This window comes from Dendropsophus ebraccatus, chromosome 1 (assembly GCF_027789765.1).
Source record: "Dendropsophus ebraccatus isolate aDenEbr1 chromosome 1, aDenEbr1.pat, whole genome shotgun sequence".
Taxonomy (NCBI): Eukaryota; Metazoa; Chordata; class Amphibia; order Anura; family Hylidae; genus Dendropsophus; species Dendropsophus ebraccatus.
Window position 1 is genome coordinate 87,139,778 of NC_091454.1, and position 7,107 is coordinate 87,146,884.

A 7,107-nucleotide genomic window follows, 5' to 3' on the forward strand; every position below is an offset into this window, starting at 1 on the left:
TAAAGGGGTTGGCCACTTTATAGTTAAATAGTTCAGTGTACAGTATTAGTTCGTGTACTCACATCACTTACTGACAGCAGTTCCTTGTGTACCTCATAGAGCTAAAATCAGACTTCCCTCCTCTAGACTATGCTGCCCTGCTCTGTGGTGAGTCAGCTGGCTCTTTGGTATCTTCCTGGCTTCTCCTGCCCCCTGCAGCTGCAAACTGCAGAGCCACTATGTGAAGTGATTGGCTGAGCAGCCTGTTACTTCAGACAGGGGCTCTGCGGTGCTCCTGGTGGCTTCAGAGAGCGGCAGAAGCACTGGGGAGCGTGGACAGGAAACATATATTCTTTATTATTCTACACTAAAGGCAAGGGTTGCAAAGACATCACTATGTTCTTGCAGCCCTTGCTGCACAATAGTCAAGCCGAGTAACAGGCTCAGTAAATGAGCAGAACAGCGCTTGTTTACTTAAAGGAAACGTGTCACCCCCGATGCCGGGGTGACAGGCTCCCGACCCCCCCCGCTAGAGCACCTTATACGTACCTGATCCTGCTGGGTCCCGCTTCCTGATTCGGTCGGGTGACTTGAGATATAAGCACGAAGCGTCGGACTCACCAGTCATTCTCTATGAGCATTGGACCCATCTCAGGAGCGCGTGCGCCGGGCTTCGGGTGCTGATATCTCTGTCACCCGACCAAATCAGGAAGCGGGATCGGGTACGTATAAGGTGCTCTAGCGGGGGGTCGGGAGTCTGTCACCCCGGCATCGGGGGTGACAGGTCCTCTTTAACTGATCTGGCCATGTAATATGGCCCTTAGGGGTGATTCACACGTTTGTAGAATTCCATTGGTACATGACTGTGTTCTACAGACTGGACCTGGGAGCTCCCAGTATCATGATTAATGATAACGTTGGCAACTACTAAACAGTTTTAAGTGTGCATTCACACGTACAGGATCTGCAGCTGATTTGATGGTGCAGATTTGAACTTGCAGATTCAAAGCAAATCTGCAGCCTCAAATCAGCACCATCAAATCTGCTACACATCCTGTACGTGTGAATGCACCCTAAAACTTTGCGCTGGTGTACCGACACAGCCGCACAGCATACTTTCTGCACCGGCCCTTCCTACCCCACATCAATCATAGAATTTAAGACCTATGGCTGTATCTATGTTTTCCTGGCCTCCCTAGTGCTTAATCCAACTTCAGCCAACAGTATTCAAGTGCCAAATGATCGGACTCGAGCATGCTTGAGTCATGTTCATCTTAATTGATTAACCTGAGTAACAATTGCTTACTCTTAACAGTCAACTAGTTCCTGGACAATATACGACATTTGTCAGCATCTTGACTACTGTGGACAATATGGCTTCAGCAGGTCTCCAGTGCTTCCCTGACTGCAGCATAGAGGAGGAAATACGGAGCTCAGAAAGTTTAGTATGATGCCAATAATCACAAAGAAAGCCTTTGCGTTCTGCTTCCCCACAATATTGCCATTATGAGTTTCTTTGTAGAAATAGTTATTAATCTTATTCGGTGGGTAAAGTAAGAGCAGACACTACAATAATTTATAGCTTTTCACATAAAAATACTGTCTCAAAGAATAGAAACCTATAGTAATCTAAACTTCTTGCATGCCATGCTATCTTCAGTTAGATGAACAAAGACATGACAGAACCCATGTAATACTTTTGATATCACTAATTTAGGAATAGACAGGACCCAAATTCCCCTTCTTACAGCATATCCTGTTAAAATATTGTAGATGTGTTCTAACGCCTTAACCAGTGCTTGAGCTTTGCACCTTAAATATTTTAGTTCATGTGTAATAGTTACTTAATTAACAAATGCTTAGACCTGTTAATAGGCAGATGAATAATCTGGCAATACAGTAGAAAATTGGTAGCTCCAACTTTAATTATACTTTAACTATAAATTTAGGTCTATGTACAGTGGGAAAAATAAGTATTCGATACACTGCCAATTTGGCAATTTTTTCCCACCTACAAACTCTGGAGAGGTCTAATGTTTTTTTTTATCATAGGTACACTTCAACTGGGAGAGACAGAGTAAATATTTGAAACAGAACTTAATATTTAGTAAAGAAACCTTGGTTTACATTTACAGAGGTCAGATGTTTCCTGTAGTTCTTGACCAAGTTTGCAGATGCTGCAGCAGGGATTTTGTCTTACTCCTCCATACAGATCTTCTCCAAATTTCATGGTTGTCACTGGGAAACATTGAATTTCAGTTCCCTCCAAAGATTTGCTATTGGGTTCAGGTCTGTAGACTCTGTCCAGGAGAGGAAGCAGCATAAAATGGAGGTTATATATGCATAAAGCCCAAGGAGTGTTCAGGTGAGAGTCCAACTACACAGTTTTACACTTATATGAAAAAAATAACAGGATTACATGCCATCTCCGCCACTTTTCTCTTTCTTCTATGTCTAGAGACTGACTAGGCTGCTCCAGGACTCCATGAGTCTTATGGAGCCACTCCTTAGTTGCCCTGGCTGTATGTTTCAGGTCATTATCATGTTGGAAAACCCAGCCACAACCAATCTTCCTTAGTGGAAAAGCCCCCCTTTAAGTATGTTTCAAACACTGTCACAATTTCGACTTTTTTGGGGTACATATCCTTCTTCCTCCAAACTCAGTGAGTAGGGTTAATACCAAAAAGTTATATTTGGTCTCATCTGACCACATAACCTTCTCATGCCTTCTCTGGACCAGCCAAATGGTCATCGGCCAACTGAAAATAGGTCTGGACATGTGTTGGCATGAGCAGGAGAGCCTTGAGCATTCTACAGGATTTTAATCCATGATGGCATAGTGTGTTACCAAAGGTAATCTTTGAGACTTTGGTCCCAGCTCTTTTCAGGTCATTGACCAGGTGTATCAAGTACTACTTTACCCCACTGTACATGCATCTCTTATTCTGAATTTTGTGTACCATATTACATGGAAGATATAAATCCTTATACAAGGTAAAAGAAAATGATTGCATTTAGGTAGATGTTAACAGATTTCCTTTAGACCCCAGGTATCAAGCTGCACTCCTCCAGCTATTGCAATACTACAATTCCCATCATGCCGTGAGCCGCAAGTACGACACCCGTGCTTTAGACTATGGTTTCTGAGGTGCAAGCTGGATATACTTGCTGCCAGATTTTCTGGTTAAAGCTGCAGACAGATATTCATTAGCTTATGAAAGCACAATATACCTTTCCTGGAGCCAGAATTAGTTGCCAAACCTGATTTTAAACAAGCCCTGTACCACTAAGGAAGGGTCTAGGAGATGAGGACAAGTGTGGAGGTGTATCAGGCTGTGGCACTTGAGAAGTTTAGCTAACAGCTAACCAATTGTGTCTGCAGCTCTAAGCAGCAAATAGAATGTCACTTTAATGTCAACTGTCATCCATGTGCCCTATAATGGCATTCCTAGGGACTTTCCTTCTACAAGCCAGAATGTAAATTATCCACACAATTACCTGCTAACTTAGGCTAGGTTTACACTGCGTTTTTGCAATCTTTTTTTCATCTATTTTTTGCAAAAAAAATATGAAAAAAAACCCGGATGCATTTGTGTGCATCAGTTTTGATCTGTTTTTTCCACTGACTTCCATTGTAAGAAAAACGGATCAGTTTTTTTTTTACGAACACAAAAACGCAGCTGAAAATGGAAAAACTGATCAAAATGCATCTGTGTTTTCATCAGGTTTTTCATCATTTTTTTGCAAAAAAACGGATTGCAAAAATGCAGTGTGAACCTAGCCTTAGTGACCATGTTCAGTTATTACCCCCCTGCCACTAGGTTTTCAAGCCCCAGAAACCACTCACCAAAAACTAAAAAAAAAAAAAAAAAAAACAGTTCAGAAAAAACAATTCTACAACACGAAAAATAAACCCACAAATAGGCTGGTAGGGGTACACAATGCCTGTCACACAAAAGTGTTCTGTGAAGCAGCATGCATATCAGTTTCAGTGAGCCAAGTCCTGCCTACTAAAGATGCACAGGGAGTTTGTTTCCAATACTTTAATCACATTTACAGGAAACAACCTTGTTACCAACTTTTTTGCACCAACACAATACACTTAAAAGGGGTAGTGCGGCGCTAAGAAATTATTCACAAAATAAGGGGTGATTACGTTATCCATCCGCATACAGGACAAAAGATCCAAATAAGGGGATACTATACTTGCAATTCATCATTTGTAGTATATCTGTTAAAGTGCCCGTGTGGACTTACTTATGTTGGAGAGACGACTCAAAGAATACGAGATCGGTTGACGAAACATAAATCCACGATAAGGTGTAAAAATAACCTGTTACCTATTCCACATCATTTTGATGAAAAAGGACATTCAATTTCGCAACTTAGGGCTCGTTCACACAGAGCAAAAGAAGCTGAATTTCTGCGCTGAAATTTCAGCCGTTAAAATAGGTGCAGAGCTAATTTCCATTGTGTTGAATGGAAATTCTGCTCTGCAGTTCACATGGTGGAATTTCCGCACTGAACTAATCCGCTTTCCGCCAGAAGAATGAACATGTTCATTCTTCCGCTAGCGGAAGCCTATACAAATCAATGGGGCTCTGATTTTCTGTTTCAGCGTGGAATACGCGCGTATTCAGCGCGGAATACAAGCGTAATACAAGCGGAAATTACTCGCTGAATCTGCGCGGAAATGGGGAAAAAAAGGGGGGAGGAGGATTCTAGTATATATTCTGGTATAGTCTAGTTTACTCGCCAAATACTAGCTGAATTTCAGCGCTGAATGCATGCGGATTCAGCGCGGATTCCTCGAGTATTCCGCGCTGAATTTGGCAAGAGCTGATTACGAGCTGAACACTTTCCTAGCGGAATACGCAGGGATTCTGCTTATATTCTGCTCGGAATTCAGCGTCAGTTGATTTCAGGCGGAAATATTTCCTCGCGTCATCCGCCCCTTTTGCTCTGTGTGAACGTAGCCTTAGATATCAAATCTTGGAACAAGTGCAAAAACTGAGGAGGGGAGGCGACAGGATTCAGTTGTTAGGGCTCGTTCACACAGAGCAAAAGCAGCTGAATTTCTGCGCTGAAATTTCAGCCGTTAAAATAGGTGCAGAGCTCATTTCCATTGTGTTGAATGGAAATTCTGCTCTGCAGTTCACACGGTGGAATTTCCACACTGAACTAATCCGCTTTCCGCCAGAAGAATGAACATGTTCATTCTTTCGCTAGCGGAAGCCTATACAAACCAATGGGGCTCTGATTTTCTGTTTCAGCGCGGAATACAAACGTAATACAAGCGGAAATTACACGCTGATTCAGCGTGGAAATGGGGAAAAAAGGGGGGAGGAGTATTCTAGTATATATTCTGGTATAGTCTAGTTTACTCGCCAAATACTCGCTGAATTTCAGCGCTGAATGCATGCGGATTCAGCGCGGATTCCTCGAGTATTCCGCGCTGAATTTGTCAAGAGCTGATTACGAGCGGAACACTTTCCTAGCTGAATACGCAGGGATTCTGCTTACATTCTGCTCGGAATTCAGCGTCAGTTGATTTCAGGCGGAAATATTTCCTTGCGTAATCCGCCCCTTTTGCTCTGTGTGAACGTAGCCTTAAAACAACATTAATCCTTTTGGATACACCGGCTACGAACTCTTAACCCGAATGGACTAAACAGGGAATGTGACTTCCATATCAACCTGTGAATGTAATAATAAACATAACAGTATATATTTTATTTTGTTCTTGTTTTCTTTATTATAGATCATATGATGATGATGATGATAATTCCGTCGTTGGGAACCTTGCAGGGTATGGTGGCAGCTACACACTTCTATTTACACAATGCCTTATTTCCTCTTCTCTTCTTCTTTATGCAATTTCTATTGCCTCATTCAATCTTTATAAGTCAATACTAGTTTCCACTAATATCTAATACTTACAACATTTAATACTAACATCTGATACCTTATTATTTAACCTTAGATATTATTTGATTATTTTTTACCTATAATTTCTATAACAATCATTTATTTCCCCCCCCTTTTTTGTTACATATGGATAAATATATCATAGATTTTTCCTTTTTTTTTTTCATATAATTTTCACTGTTTAATATGGAAAATTTTATATTTAAAAATTTTTATATTTTATACATTTCTTTTATATTTATTGATTTCTTTATTATTTTTTTTACTATATATATTTTTTTATTATTTTTCATTATTTTCATTTTTATTTTTTCAATTTAATATTACTTTATCATTATTTATTTAGTTTTTTTATCAGATATTTTTTTTTATTTTTTATTTAATGGTGTATATAACATATAACATATCATACAGAAGCTTCTATAGATAATAGTACTATTCCTGCAATGTAATGAATATGTGCCTGTTATTTTTTAAGCTAAGTCCTGGATACACTGTAGTGTAGTGCGCATGCGCTAGACACGAGACGGCTATAGTACACAATGGACATCAGACACATTAAGGAGATCAGGTGCAGCATAGAAGTCATGTGACATGAGTCACATGGGTTAATAGCGTCCATGAGAGAAAGCGCAGTAGTCGGAAGTTATCCCGATCACGTGACCGCTATGTCATACTGATGCGGCGCCATCCAGGTCACACAGGGACGCGTCCCTATATAAGATGGAGCTGGACGCTCACACAGCGCTCCGGCCGCCATCTGCATACCATCTATTACATGATACAGGTATGATACACTCGGATAGAGTGTGGAGTTCTGTGGATTACGCTGATATCACCATTCATCACATGCTTTATTCTCTTTCATCAGGCTTTTCTTTGATTCTTCCGGGAATACATTCCCCTCTTGTTCACAATACTAGTGTGAGTATGTGGAGCCGCCTATCCCTGCATTGTTTGCTATTTTGTTATACTGTTATGAACTGTTTACCTGTGCTACATGTGGGGGGACATGGACCAGCTTTAGCATTGGTATAGTGGTGTTACTATACTATGGATATACACTGAAGGATGGTTTCTCCTAATTTAATATGTTTATAAGATATGTATTTATGTAAATAGATAAATCTAGACTAATGGATATATATTATTATCTACAGATACCTGGTTGAAGGTCATTCGACCAAAACGTCCCTTGAT